We start from the raw sequence: 16564 nt of genomic DNA on the forward strand, positions 1-16564 counted from the left end.
GGACCTGTTGGAGCGGGTCCAGAAGAGGGCCACGAAAATGATCAGGGGGATGGAACCCCTCTGCTATGAAGACAGGCTGAGAGAGTTGGGGTTATTCAGCCTGGAGAGGAGAAGGCTTCGGGGAGACCTTATCGCAGCCTTTCAACACTTAATGGGGACTTATAAGGAAGACGGGGACAGACTTTTTAGCAGGGCCTGTTGCGACAGGACAAGGGGTAATGGTTTTAAACTAAAAGAGGGTAGATTCAGGCTGGATATAAGGAAGAAATTTTTTACGCTGAGGGTGGTGAAGCACTGGAACAGGTTGCCCAGAGAGGTGGTGGATGCTCCATCCCTGGAAACATTCAAGGTCAGGTTGGACGGGGCTCTGAGCAACCTGATCTAGTTGAAGATGTCCCTGCCCACGGCAGGGGGGTTGGACTAGATGACCTTTAGAGGTCCCTTCCAACCCAAACTATTCTATGATTCTATAACAGTAGCACAAGATGGTTCACAGGCGCTTGCTGCAAGAATAAATCTGCAATTTCCCGCAGGTACAAGAAACAGTGCAGAACAGAAGCGCCCTGCTATTACTCTTGTCTTCATCCAAAAAAGAGAGATTGCTCCTCACTTATGCTGCTCATCATCCTAGCCCCTGTGTGTACCTCTTGCTGTGCTGATAAAGATGAGGTCCATTTCCCGGTAAGCAATGCTTCTAGCATTCATAGTCCAAAATACAGTTGGACCCAGTAATGCTACAGTGACAGCCTTTGGGCCCTGTCTTTGTCTTATTCTTCCCTTGTGTAACTTGTGTGAAGCCAGAGGAATCCTAGTATCTATAAAGTTGGTGTATCGGGCGTAGAAGCTGAAGCCTGCCCTGGGAGCCTGCTTAATAGGTGTTTCAGCACCGTGGAAGACTTTGGCCTAATTAAGGCTACATACAGTATAATCCACATCAGGTATTAGAAGTGAGTTTTATTTATATCTTTACCTTAAAAGTTAGCTGAAAGTTAAATATTAATCTTTACAGCTTTAAAAAGCTCCACAGACTGATAGCGTAATGCCACATATTGTTATACTGCTTTTCCATTTAATCTTGCTTTCAGCCAGATCAGCAATGCTGAGAAGTTACTATACCAGAGACAACAGCGCCTTTATCTGACATACTATTTTGAAGGCAAAGTGCACTTCTGAGGCTCAGCTGCCATGAAAGGATGAAGCTTTGATGGAAAAAAAATCCTTTGTATTCTACAAAATGGACTCATGCCAGAGTTTTATGATATAAAGGGAAAAGAAAGGCTACAGAGATACCTAGAATTAGCTAGCCCCAGATAGTCTTATTTTTCAATGTAGGCTCTTTCTGGGTAAGAAAACATCACATATTTATGAAAACGTTTGGCTAATTAACTTTCATTTTTGACTAGTTTAATTTTTGACTGATGGATGATGCCTGTTGCTGGGCTACCTGGTTTGAGCAGAGGTAATTTATGGGCCCCGCTATTACTGCATTGTCCTCTACTATGAATATATTATTGGTCTCAGTGCATTATGTCTACTTCCTTGGCAACTGAAACTCTGACTTGGACAGGACATGCAGCGAGTAATAACCAATAATGCAGCTTCCACTATCAACTTTCATATGTAGTTTTTTGTGGTAAAATTAATGCAACATGAGATTTATGAGGAATATGGCAGTTACTCAGCAGGTGCTTGAATACTTGGCTAGAGCTAGTAATTTTTTTCCCATCATTCAAACTAATCTGAAAAACTTTTTTATTTGCAAAGATAGTTGCTAAATACTTTTTTACTGTTTAATCAGCTCTTTTAGCAGGTCCTGCTCTTGTAAGGTCAGCAGAAGCAAGCTTATGCATAATACAAATTTTTGCACATGTTTGTGTTAGTCAAAGTCCCAAGGACACAACAGAAGCCCAGTAAAGCCAATGACAAGCTTTCCTTCAGATTCAGTGAACCCTTGGCCGGACTTCAACTCCATTAGCATTAGACATACTAGACATTTGTAAATACTTACACTTGTTTGCTATTTGGGGAGGAAAAGCATTGCCAAAGGCACAGCAGGAACAAACGATCCACCTTCCTCAACAGAAGTGAAGACAAGCCACTTTAGGTAGAGCTCTCGATCTTGGCTTCTACCAAATCGGACTTTCCTTGACAAGAATTCGCATCAATAGCCCTCTGGTAAGCTCGGTATCGCACAGACCTCTCTGGAGTTGTATGTAGTATTAGGGAACAGTGAATGCATTTTTTTTCTGCTCATAATGCATTTTATCATCCAATTGCAAATAGAAGCAATATTATCTACGTGACCTCTCAGCTCTTCCTAGACCATCAGGGAATATTCCAGTGACCCCAGAGCTAGATGGCTGTTTAGGTCATCCAGGAAGTTTAGAAAATCCTTCCTGACAAATACAAGTGTTAAAGTCACTGACCAACTTCAGTGCTAATTGCCATGTAAAGTCTTTTCTGACTACTACTAATCAATCTTTAGATGCCACTAGGGAAAGATAATATGGACTTTCTGAGACCTGGATGATAACATAAACAAAGCCATCAGGGCAAATGGCAGATCATGACAGACAATGATTTCCTGGGAGGTGAAGCAAATACCTCCTATGGCAATGATCCACGTAATTAGCTTGTACTGGATTATAAGTACTTTGTGGTTGCAACTAAAAGCAGGAGGAAGCATTAACATTAAAGAAAACGATATCATCAAGGAAGTATTCAGTTGATTGGAAAAATAACATACTTTTATGAGAATTATTACAGACTTACCTTTAGGGCACATTTTAAATATTTCTCCCCAGGCGAACTGAAAGCTAGGAAAATCTTCTCACCATTGTGCCAGTTTCTCGAGAGACAAGTGTGACCAGAGAACTGCTGCTGTGTGATGCAAAGGGATCCGTCTGCCTGTAAGGCAGGCTGGGGCCTCACTCTCATCAAGTGTAAGGTCATTTTTCATCAATGTTAATTCAGTCAACTTCAGCAATGCGATGGGCACAGATCAGCAGTGTGATGAATACAGGTGAGCAAACAAGAACGTGTCACTAAATCCCTGTGTAAGATGCAATGAGTAAAATTCCCTGCTCTAAATTTCCCACTCTTCTTCAAAGCCAAATTCCTGTCTCAGTGCTTGACGTCTCAAGATGAAACTGGAGGCTACAGGGGGACCTCACCTCTGTGCAAAGCCACGGTCAGTAGAGCTCCGTGTGTTATCAAAAGGGGAAAGGGCATGAAACTGTATTTTCTAGTTACTGGTATTAAGTAAAGGGCTGAAAACTAGACCCTGCATTGCCTAAGTTCAGGGAATTGCTCTGGGCAGAGTCCTGGAAACCTTGTTTCGGAGGCTTGGAATGGAATTTGTGTATGAACAACCACAGTCTTCACTTGTGCATGTTTTTAACCTCTTTCCCTGTTTCATTTTGCTGTCTCACGTTCTGGCTAAAAGAATCCATGGCAGACTCATCTTTTAACTGCTGCTAATTTGCACTTGCTGCTGGCATGGCTGTGGGTGCAAACCAGACAATTAAGTGTTGGCAAGAAGTGGTGAGTTAATCACGGCCTTGGAAGCGTGGTCCCCTGCTTGTGCTCCAGGGACTGAGCTCAACTGAATGGCAAAGTCCAGCCAGGGAACTCAGCCTTGGGTTTGTGCCAGGCGGTAACCATGAGTTTTGTTTTCAAATCTGGCTCTGCAGTAACTTCTTACATAAAATCCTAGAGCCTAGCTCAAATTGGCCAGATGTTCTAATGGTCACTTGCCTTTTTAATCCTATTTTTTTACAGTTTAGATTCCATCTTCAAAGCCACTTTCTGGAAGTGAAATAGCACTTGCTACAGAGGTCGATTCTAAGCTCAGCATTATTGCAATGATTTGCAGTGTTTGCTAGTGGCTTGCCATAACTGCATTGCCTCAGTTGCATGCAAAACTTCCTGTCAGATACGGGAGTTATTTCTAAAGGCTTGCTCCAGGTCCTGCCCCTGCACCCCTTACCAAGCTATTTCTCCACAACTTCAGCTTGGACAAATAGCCAACTTTCTCAAAAAAAAAAAAAAAAAAAAAAAAAAATCACCTTTATAAAATGGGATTGAAGAAATTACTATGTTGTGGTGAAGCTCTTTGAGATCTGTACATGCTGAATAATGCTATTTAACTCTTCATAGCTTTGCACTTATTATTGGACATGTAAAAATATACTGTATGTAACCAAATGGCATTGGTACAAAGTTGGAGAAAAACTGTGTATGTTTTGCATAGATTTATTATTGTTAGTATCATACAAACATGTACTACCAAAGACGCTGTCAGCTTTAGTCCTAATCTGGTATCCCACAGTACCAGGCTGTGAACAAGTATTTTTTAGTGATCCTACAGTAAAATCACCAATTGTTCTCTTACAGAAAATCAGAAGCATCAACAAGAAAAACACTGAATAAAATAAAATCTTTGCAATGGTAAGGACAGCTTTCAGCATATGCAAACACAGAATTGTCTTCTACTCTTCTTTTTAGTAACTAAACACAAAACAATTAGCCTCTTCCCCCATTTACAGGCTCATTCTCCCTGGTGACTCGGCCTGGAAGAATGGTAGCTGCTCACTTTTTTAATGCCAGGGGAGCTACTTGCCATGCTGTAAATCATTCTGCCCTGTTTCAGCCTCAGCAGTGCTGAGAAACAGGCCGCGTACCCAGTCTCAGCACCGCATGTCCCTAACTGCATGCAACACATTTAAGACCCCTGATTACCGGTGAGGTCCCTTCCTGCCCTCGGTAAATAATAAATAAGAATAAATGCATGAAAAGAATACTAGACATTTCTCAACCTGGGAGTTATTCTAAGGAAACTCAGGACTTGCATTACCTGGCAGTGAGGTTTTTGGTTTGTTTTAAGCACGTAGCTAGTAGAAACAAACCCACGCTGATATATTGTCCTTGCACAACTACTGGGTCCTTCACAACACTCCAATGCATACCACTAGGTAAATTGCAGATCCCTCCGTGGCAACATCTACCCTTCTAATCTTATTAATTAATTTAATATCAGCCTTCTGATTGACAGCCCAGTAGCCTGACTTCCTCCCTTCGCAGGAGAGGAAGTTCGCCCTGAATTAACAGGGTGAGGTTGTCTCTACATGCATTTGTGCTCTGCTTTCTCACCGAGGTTGCTCAGATTAGTGTCACTCTTGCTTATTTGTTTTAGGAAGTGGTTACTTCTTCAAAAAAGGGGAAGAATAATTGTAGGTAATGTTATATAGATTACTGAGGAGGTGTCAAATGATAATATTTGATATCTTTTCCCCTTTTTTTATTTTGTCTGAGCTAATCCCCCTTTGGCACGGGAGTGAGAGTGGCTGTTTAAACAACAGTAGTTTATTTACAGCTACTTGGGGTTTCATTGTCATTTGTCTGGGATGGTAGAAACATTAACCCTAATTCAACATTGTGGAAGCAAAGGATTTCCATGTAATAGCTTTTGCAAGGTGTGTGTTATAAATGAGAATTCTCATTTAGGACCCATTTCACAATCAATTCTTCCTCTGTGAGTTGTGGGGAAACTTTTTTGCAAAATTTGGGCCAAATATCACAATGGAAAGTCCATTGACCCCTTCAGCTGTTGTTTTAGGGTCATCTCTTTGCAGCATACTACTTTCGGATTTTCTTTCATATTGATCCTCAGTAATGTTTTATTTATCTACTTCTGAAACATTCCCAATACCTGGACCTGGGTGACTGTGGCTGCTCTTGCCAGAGGATGCTGGCAGCAAGGGGATAGCCAGACTGCAGAGCTAAGATACTGGGGAATGAGATGGCTTCCCCATGACCCGAAACCTTTCCATGACTGCTGACTAGATTTCAAGAAGACACTACACAGTTTAGGCAGGAGTCTTTGATGTGAGAATCTCTGAGTCGGGGTTTAAAGTCATATCAATGCTACAGCTCCTAATGATCAACCTTTGAGCAATAACTTGAGAACTTGTCCTTGAGAGTATCAGTAAATTTTTCTTCCATCTCCCTTAGAGCATCTGTGAAGGACAGGGGATTCCCAGAGAAACCTGTCCTTTTTGGCAAAATATATCCCAACAAGAACTGTCTTACTAAAAGCTCCAGGTAAATGCTGAGAATTTCCCCCTGCTGACAAGTCTTTTATGTTTCAGGCCTGGGTAACATCAGAAGGATGACAGTGTGGGTCCTCAGCAACTCTGGGAGCCATCTGCCATACGTCAGACACTGATGAATTGAGAGGTTTGCAAACAACTGAGGAAAGTTGCTGAAGTATGCAAAGCTAGGGCAAGATTACTAGGCTTTGTCCTTCGATTGTAAATGCAGTAGGAATCCTGGCCCTGTGGGAGCCATTGATGCTGTTGTGGCCTGGGTTGCATACAAAGTCCTGTCTTTCTGATTTAGAGTGTTTATTTGTTTCCAAACCTCTTTCCCCACCATCCCTCATTTCTGCTCTCCCTGGGGATGATTCAGTGGAATAAAGCCACATGAGTATAACACACATCCAGCAAAGCCACTTGAGGACAGACTTTAAGCTGAGCAAGTGTTTTATTACTTCCTGAAGAAGAATGTTTTTATAAAGTGATACCCTTATGTCTATTACAAATAATACGTCTTATTAATAAGTCATTTTAGCTAAAGAGAAACCTGTAGAAACTGCCCCCACTGTCCAACAATCAAGTGAGGCTGGCCAAAGGAAGCAAGAACTTTGGAATTAGTAAAAATAACTGACTCTGCCTATTACTTGCTTTTGATTTTTTTTCCCCTCTTGCTATCTTTGCTTCATCTTGTCTGTCTGCTCCATTTCCTTTGTATTTTTCAGTCACACTGGTTTTTTTTACTAGAACAAATAAAGCCCAGGATATTAAACTGTTTGTTTGACTACTGTTCTAGTCTCCAGCACCAGGCAGCCAACACTGTCTTCCCAGGACTTAGGAAAGCAGGGATCCTTGCTCTTAACCTTCCTCCTGAACTGCATCTATTCTGTGTGTGCACACACATGTGTGCACTAAACTGATACCTCTGACAGTCGCTCAGTCAGAGGGAAGGTGACCACATTTGTAATTGCCAAGATTGTGTGCAAATAGATGCCTGGGCACATTTTATGCTACAGTTGTGGTCATTTGAAATTTCTCAAGCTGAGACCATCTTGGAAATGCAACTAGTTCCCCTTTTCACTTTAAAAGCAACAGCCCTGAGAATTTTTAAGAGGGCTGAAGAACTCGCTGATCTCACTGAAACTGTCAGGGGAAGTAGATAGCAGCACAGAAATTAGCATGCTAAATGCAGGCCAGTATTTACCTTGGGTATTTGGATAGTCTTTTGATGTAAAGGAGCATTGTATTCTCCTTAGTGCTTTGCTACAGAAGCATTTCTCCAGCAGTAAAACCGAAAAAGCAGGTTTAATTATTAGCTGCTTTGCCACCTAGGTGGCTTCAGCAGGCTGCGTGCAGACTTTGCAGATCATGGCACTCAGGCACACCCAAGGGCTGCGCAGGCAGTCTTGAAAGGAAAAGCTGGAGGCGACCATTCCCCTCTAAAGGCTCCATTTCTCCCAGATAAACAGCTGTACAGGAGTGAGTATGAGGAGCTGGTCACAGCGCTGCTGCTCCTGTCAGCTTGCTGAGGGCAGGAGTGTCCCCAAGCACGCGTGCTATCCCAGCGGCCCAGAGGGACGGATCCCTGCAGGTTCCCTTGCTGAGTGGAGCAGATAGATAGAAACAAGAAACTGAGCTGCCTCCAAGTTTGGGGATACACTGGGGCATGTCACCAGAGGATACGGCACTGAGCTCCAAGCTCTGTAACCGGCTGCGCTCTGCCCAGGGCAGGGAGCATTGAAGTGCCTGGCTGGGGCCCAGGATCCAGCACTGCTTGCAGCCCCCTTCGCTGCCCATGGCCCTGCCTTTTGGGCAACCCCAAGGAGGCTTTTCATGGGCTGAACGTGGTATGGGATCAACGTTCACTTTTTTACCTGTGGCTGGATCAGGTGGCGTGCAAACTGTTGGGTTTTGGCTGCCAGAGCGGGATGTCCATGTGCAGGTCCCTACCTGCGTTATCATCCCGACCAGCACAAACAGGCTGTGTGACAGTTACAGGGGGTGAGAGAGAGACTAAGGAGGTCAGGAGGACACTATGGTATGTGGGGCTAGGATGAATCACCTCAATAAAGAGAAGACTCGGTCCTGCTACATGCCCTGGTGGAAAGCACTGGGCCATGTAGCACCGCCAGGCTGCCCCAGCTGCCCCGACTGCTAGATCAGGCCAAAGTCAATGCCAGGAAAGCATTGCATATGACCGTGATGAATTATAATGACAGAGATCAAGCAGCTCCTCCTCTCCCTCTCGCAACACTTCCCAGCCTACGCGCTGCCTGCATGCTGCCATACCGAACATTTCAGGAGGAGCCACACACGTGGACACCTGATTCCTTGTTCACCCACACAGAGTGTCCTGGAGGGCAATCCACTGGTATGGTTGCCTCCCATGGCAGACTATGTGAGCCCAGCCTGTTACGACTCCTCGGGGAAACGTGAACACACAAACACTATCATCGGCTGCCTTTCTGTGCGCTTATAGGCTGCAATCAAGTCTCCATGAATCCAAAATATCATGCGGGAAACATTTGTCCCACTTCGGATTAGACATAAAGGTGTTGGCTATCATAATTAACAAGCGTAGAAGCTCTGAAGACCAGCTTGAAAAAGATCTACTAATTCACTGATTTTTAACAGTTAGTGTCTATATATATGTATTTTGATAGTGCTTATAGTGATATAAAATCACTATAGTGATATAAAATGCACGTACCAGTGCATTAACAACACTGGTGTGCGGTGATGCTACTCATCAAATAAGCACATATTTTGCTTATTTACATATTCCCTTTTTTAGAAGGAGAATATCTTCCTATAGGGAAATTTCCAAGACACAGATAGGCTCTGGTTTATCTAATTAGCAAAGGCACAAAGTATGTCTATTATATGTGGCTAATAAAAAACTGAATAAGCATATTCCTAGAACTTTAGTTGGCACTGTTCACGATCCTAAGGTTATACAGTTTAACCGCAGCTTTTTGCACGAGCTTGACATACGGCAGGAAAAAGACCTTTATCCCCACTGTTAACTAACCAGATAATATACATTGTTAGTCAATAAGGGAGATGGAGCATGTATTTCACAAACAGATTACTTGCAAACCTGATGGACGAGTCCTTCTTGGGACAGCCACGGTAACTGCTGTATTTAATACTCGCTTTGTCATCTTAGCAGTGGTAGAAATGGGTTCCCCCCATTGGATCTGCAGCTACTGTGGCACATCATTTAATCCACCCATGCTGATGTGAACCTTTGTTTTCCCAAACATTAAGACAGAAACGTCTGGCTAGATATAAAGCAGGTCAACACAAATAAAGCTTTCAAGAAGCAATGTTCACAGTCGCTATTTTGCTATGCGAATAGCCATTCATAATGAACCGTATAGAATGAGCTTGTAAGATTTAGATGAAAGTTTTTTGAAAACTCATGCCTGAAGTCAGGCTCCTCCGTGCTTAATCACCTACATAAATGACCTGCTTTCCAAAAGCAGCCACCACTCCTGTTTGCTTCTGAGGGAACTGTTGGCTGCCCAGGACTGATTAAATCAAAACACCTCCTCTATGCCTGTGAATTTTAGCTTGGAGACACAGCTTTGAACATCACGTTTCTAGTATATTGGTATAAGCATTAGTATTAGCAGGACGGGCCACTGGATTCTGCTCTTCCTTCTGACATGATTCAGTTTGTGGCATTAAAGAACTCACTTAACTCATGCTTAATGTACGAATAAGAAAAACCTTGTCTTATAATGGGCAGAACTAACACTTGGGGGCAGGAGTCGCCTCATTGACCTAATCTCTGAGCTATTCATACCAGGCTTTCTTTATAGTCAACAACAGAAATGGGCATTCTAAGGATGGGATTCATCTAATCAAGTACATACTACTGTAGGAGGAGATAAACCACATTGCAGGCTCCACTGACAAAGCTGATTAGATCTCCGCTGACTCTAAAGGGAGACTCGTGATCTGAAGATGTTTGTGTGTCAGCTACCAATTCCCAGGCATGAATTCCTCCCTTATTGTCCAGTTGTGGCTGTGGTTTCACGGTCAGCATCAGCAACTATGGGCTGTTGCCAGTATACGGTCACACATTTTTCCCTGCCCTAATCACATGGTCCTCTGTGTCAGCTCTAGCAATCCTGCAGCCTAGGTAAATAGGATTAACTAGCTGAACTGGCTGAAAACTGATGCTGAAGAAAAAGAATTTGGTTTTGGTTGCACTGGCAGGCAGAGCTGATGCCCCTCATGGCATCACATGCCCTAATTGCTAGATCTGAGGCCTGGTTGGGGGCAGGAATGTAATTTCTGAAGGGGAAAAGTGATTGCCCTTTTTGGCACCAGCTTTTAGTTGGACTGGCTTAAGCTGACCACAAAATGGCCTCTGTAGAAGGCAGTTCTGAAAATGAATAATTTAGTTACAGAACATAAAGTTAACATGTTTATGCTTACTGTCTTGGGATATGATCTGACAAACATCAAATACAATTGATCCTTGGAAAGAAAAGCGGTGACGAGACATAGCACAGACCTTCATGTCTCCATCCTTATGTGAAGGCCACGTTCGGTGCCAGGGGAAAGGAGCAGTATCCAGCAAGTCCCAGAGTCGGGACTGTAGCACGTTCCAAATCACAGCATCAGCCCTGGGGAGAGGTGATGTTAAATGATCAGGACTGAAAAAATGTTACTTCTGCTCTGGGCCAAGATGTTTTTCAAACAGGTCTCAAAATGGTTATCTGCAGAAAATGTTTATAGTGGGTGCAAACTTGCTTTCAGTAGATGGCATTGATTATATGACATCATTTGCTAGAATGGCTTCTTTCTAAATATCTGCAGCTTAGAAAGGGCAGTCGTTGTCATGAGCTTGGCTAATGGCTGATGAACAGCTATTAATACCACCTACAGACCTAAACGGGATCTAACAAAAACACTTCAAGCAGCAAAATAAATGGCGTTTTTACACCATTTTTACAGATATATCCATTTGTGTAATAAAGGGAAATTCATCCATCTCAAGCTGATACAATTAATATCTAATATATTAAATGGTAAAATTAAGGGCATGCTAGAGCTCGGGCACTTGAAGGACTTTACATGAAAAAGACTTTGTGTCATCAAGACAGACGGATGCAGTTCTTGCCTGATGTGTGTTGTGGCAGCAAGAGCAGCAGAGATGTGTGGGTAGACGAGCTGGCTGGAAACACCAGGGTTGTCTGCTGAGGATGAGCCTGAGGCTGCCCTCCAGATCAGACCTGTTGGTGCCGGGTCAGAGCGGGAGCCTGTGAACGTGTGTTGCAGAGGGGCCCCCGTGCCCACGCACGCCCTACTAGTCCTGTGCCACCAGGCTGCTTGCCATGCTGCTGGCAGGCCTGTCCTGCAGGGCAGAAATGATAGGATGTGCCATATCCTGTGCTCATGGCTGTTCCAGCAACCACCCTGTAAGTTCTGTATATACACAGCCAGCGTGACGGCTTTCACTCCAGTTTGCCCGGGGACCTTCCTCTTCTGAGCCAATACTGTTCTTGTGCTGAGTTCTCACATTGCCCAGTTCAGTCCCCGGGACTGAAGTCAGATCTTTGCACAGTGTGCCCTTGATGTCACTGATCTCCCAGGAGATACGGAGGTGTACCAGCGGGGCCCCATTTATCGGGGCAAAATGTGCCACCAAAGGGTATTTCTTCTTTGGCAGCCTTACACAGAGGTGTTTTGCAGCCTCACATGATTCAAAGCTGCACTTGTTGAACTAGTTTTGAACTGACTTTTCAAATGCCAGAACGGGCACGTTTATGATTTCCCTACAGTATTAGCTGTTCTTGTAGGGACTGCTAGGGACCTACCTCGAAGGACCTGAGTGACCTTCCAGCAAGAGACCTTTAGAAATCTTACACCAATGAAATCCAGCATCCTATAGGGACAGTGGAAATCCCTGCCCCCAAATAACCAACTTTGACGCCAGAAAATATTGCATGTTCTCTGACAGGGCCTGATACTGTAGGTAGGTGGAGCAGGCACCACAGCGATTAGCATTTCTCTCTCTCAGTGTCTGTCCTCGGCAAATACCCATTGATTCATTGATACTCATTGCCACAGGTCCAAGAGGACTGGCTTAGATTAGGGTTAGCAATCTCGTGTTCTTTCTAAAGATAATAAAAGGCAGAGCTTAACAATATGATTTAGTAAAAATGCTGTATGAAGGATAATTTATTTCAGTAATAATTAAAAATGCTACCAACCAATCAGCTGCAAAGACATTTTTTCATTCTGTGAATTCCGTATTTACAGAGTTTTCCCATCCCTGTTGAATCATTGTTACTATCTTTCCAGCAGAGAGCTGCACTGTGTGCAAATGTGAATAACACCACATTTTTTTCTGACTTTTTTCCTTTAATGATTAATATAGCAGTGATTTTTCTAGTAGGATCCACTTGAGCATTGGCTGAATAAGGTATTAGCGCTAACTAATACCTTATTAGTATTAACTTCACAGCTGATTAGAATAACTGTTTTGCCTGCCTACTTGTGAATTTTAAGAAAATACTAGTTGTACCATAAGCAGACAAAGTGGTAACCAAAGCAGCCAGGAAATGCTCTTAAGTCCACCAAAAAAAATTGCATGTTCATTAAAAAGTTATAGATTGGCTGTGCAGTTAATTGTGCCAGAAGTTATGAAGCAGTTGCAGGCTGCCAAATGCCACTGGATCAAACGAATGGCTTGATAGTAAAAAAGCAAAATAACTAACCAAGATAGGAAAGATCAAAACTGGACATAAGAAAGGCATACTTTTAAAACAGTTGTTTCTTTATTAGGGAGAAAAGATTTTGGAAGGGAAAGAAGTAGGTTTTTTTAATCTGCTTTGCCAGGTTCAGAAGAAGTATAGCGGATGATGTACTGACCCCCTCAACTTGTCGGGGTTCTGCCACTGACTTCCAAAGAGCCCAGATTTCACAGACACAGTAACCAGGTAGAAGAAGAAATCTCTTTATAGAGCAAGACGTTTCCTATCTTAATGCCAATTACAGCTATAGTCTTTCTTCACAGGTTACAAGCAAAAGCATGTCAGCACATGCTTAACTCGCCTCTGTTCAAAGGCCTTTTAATTAACTGCAAACACATGTTTAAGTCCTTTCCTTGATAAAGCTGCTTTCCTGAATCAGGATATAACAGTGAATTTGATGCAGAGCTATGTGAACAGTAATACTCGTTTTTCATTTGCATTGTTTTTCATTACAAGGAACAAACTTGTTTATGTAGGTAACTGGACAGTGAATGCTTCCGTGCGCTTTGGTGTTGCTGACTGGATCTATTTGAAGAAACCTTGTAAGGACAGCTAACAGAGAGAGAGAGAGACACCGCCTGCAAGAAACACAGCCCAAAATGAACACTGACAGCCTTGAAGTGGAACAGACAGATGGAGTCATGTTTGCCAGAGTCCCACAAGCCTTTATTAAAAGCAGACAGGTCTGATGACTGCACAGAAAGGGAACAAGTTAGGTGTTAAAAGGAGGCAGTGTGCTCTGTAATATGGGACTGCATTGGCGGTTTATAGACAGGGTTTCACCTTTTCCAAGTGGAAAGGCACAGAGCAATGAGGAGCCCTCCGTGGCTGAGCTCTCGCCACTTGCAAACTGGCGCAAAGATTCAAAGGAAAAAGCAGTGACTTTATTTACTCAGCAAACATGCTGAGTAATAGTGAATCTCCCAACCAAAGTCCTATTCTTCCCACAGTGCTCAGCTGACTTAAGAGAGCTCAGCAGCACTCGGTGCAAAACATTTTACCGCAGAACAGGCGACAAGCAGCAGCCTTCTGTTTAGCCTTTCCCTATCTTGTCACCCAGTTCTGGGGTGGTGTGAAGCTGCATACTGGAGATCCAGAGTTACTTCTCCCCTCAGAACACAGAGCATTTACGGTAAGTAAACAGATTTGGAGACAGGTCCTTCCACATGTGCGGACCGGAAGCTGAGCCGAGAAAGAATTGGGTGAGTCACGAACAATGCCTGGAAGCCTAAAAAAAAACCCAAACCAACAAAAACCCTGGAGTCCTCTCTACTTTGAAGACATAGCATTCCCCTCAAAAGCATAAGCAGGAACAAAATGTTCTCCTGTAATACATAATTTATGGCTTCATTAGGTACGTTTATCAGTCCCCTTCCCATTAATCTTAAAATTTATAATGTTGCCAGATGGACAGCCCTAAATTTAGGAACTATCCCTGTTCCTCTTGGACGCTGATGTATGGTAATACAATAGAAAAGCCTGGGAACAGCAGTGTAGGGCACACTGGTTTATGAGAAAGAGTCTGGGGAAGAGGTAGCGACGTGAACTCTTGTGTGGTCCAGCTGCTGGTCTGTGCCTGACATGTCTGGCAGTGGGACTGGGCTGCCGCAGGGGATTATTCATCAAAGTCCCTGTATTTGAAGCCAGTGAAGACAATGGTGGCCGCTGGGTCCCGTAGGACAAAACTATACGCCCAGCCCTATTCATCGGGGAGCAGTAGATGGCCTGAGGAACCATTATTACCTCCCGCCTGGGAAGAAACCATGCCCTCCCACTCTCCTGAGGTATATGGTCCATGTCTTGTGGCTTTTAGCCCCAAGAGGAATTCAGTATTCAGCCTGGTATAGTAGGAAGAAAAGCTATCCCTGGACGAGGGCAGGATCAAGAGCATGCCATCCTGTAAGGGGAAGACAGCAGCAAATTGACCAGTTGTATGGTATCCTTGAGCAGATTAGGAGGTCTCGTGGTGAAGAAATGTTAAAAGGATGACAAATTGATCTAGACATTGTTTACATACGAAGAAAGAAGCCAAAAAAGCCGTAACTCCCCTCCTGTAAGTCAGTCAAAGCTCTTGACACAGTTTATGTTCAGTGCCGATTAAGTTTGATTCACAAGGGTGGTACTGATGTTGATATCCTGTTTATTCCCCTCCTGAGTACTTTTAATCAAGAAAACTGTAACGACATCACAAGGGCAACCAACACTCAGTTTCAGTAATTCCTGAAGTCCAGCCAATGAGAGACATTAAACTCCTTGTCCTCCCTTCCTTCCTAGCTAAATTCAATTGGATTAACAGCAATCCCTGTAAAATGATAACCCGCCCCACCTGCAGGAATTAAAAAAGGTTTGAGCTGTACCAGTCTCTTTGACCCATATATCCTAAATTTGGGTAGTTCTTCCTTATTAACTAATGGCCTTGTGTGGGGGTGAGGAGGAGGAGTGGACATGGGCACGTTCCCATTTCAGTATAATTGCTGGTCAGCTTCCGGACTATTTACAACATCTTATTAAATGATATTATGGCATATGGGAAGCCAAGTAGATGAGGAGAATATTATAGCAATCTAATTACCGACTCTCTTACAGTATTCTTTACGATGGTCATTAAAGCGTTCCACATGGGTTCCTACCGCTAAACTAAAAACGTAGCAGACCTAGATTTTGACGTACGAACAATCTCACAGAAAACAGGGTTCAGGGTCACAGGTCAGTAGAGCAGTGCCTGTGGTGCCCAAGCCATGTCTGTAATGTAAAGAGCGTAACACTACAGCGTTAAGTGAAGAAGAGGGGATGGCATGCACAGATTAGAGCAACGTCGTTGACAGATGTGGACTTGCTGGGACTCTGCTGAGCTTAGGGGAAGCCTGTCCTGAACTACTGGTCCCAGTTATGCTTGTTGATAACTCTTTTCCTGTGGAAGCGTGACCACCCTCTGCCATTTTACTAATGAAATGAGACTAGCTGTCCAACTCCAGCTGTCAAGAACCCTGAATCACGATTCCCCTGGAATCTCCAAGTATAGCAACAAGCTTTTGCATTCTTGCTATATCTTCCTTTTCAGGGCACCAGCTTTCTTACTGCCTCTATATATTCATACATGCAGCTACACCTCTATCGCTACAAATAGCTCTGGCTATTGGTTTCCTCTCTCTCCATTTTCCGCTCATGGAATATTCTTGGACACCCTCTCTCTTGCTGCCATGTTTGTTGACTCCCTGGAACACAGCAGGCAAAGAAAGAGGTCAAAACAAATTCTTGTGATTTGGTTTTTTGTGATTACATTTTTGTGATTTTTCTGGATGTCTCAAAATATTTGCTTTCCCTTTCCTAACTACTAGTATCTAGGGACTGAATTTTTAGCATTTATGTATTTTTGTTATATTACCGCTTTTCAAAACTTCCTCAAGCAAAATGACTTTCTTCTTCTCTCCAAATTTTTTAACTGCTCATCAGTTGTTATTGCCTCATCACTCATCCTACTGCCCTCAGTGGCACGAACCGGAGAAAAATGAAATAGAAATCCCACTGCAGAAAGGCCAAACCTCAGACAAACAAAACTAGGAGTTAGAGAGGCGTTAAGAAATAGCCGCTGGGATGTACTGCGGCGTGTGCGGTAGCTGGAAAACGGGCCCATCGCTTTGACAGCCAGGGAGTTCGCGCGGTTTGCGGGCTGGTCGCGGGCTCCTTCCTCCTCTCGAA

This window comes from Aptenodytes forsteri, unplaced genomic scaffold (assembly GCF_000699145.1).
Source record: "Aptenodytes forsteri isolate BGI_AS27 unplaced genomic scaffold, ASM69914v1 Scaffold195, whole genome shotgun sequence".
Classification (NCBI taxonomy): domain Eukaryota; kingdom Metazoa; phylum Chordata; class Aves; order Sphenisciformes; family Spheniscidae; genus Aptenodytes; species Aptenodytes forsteri.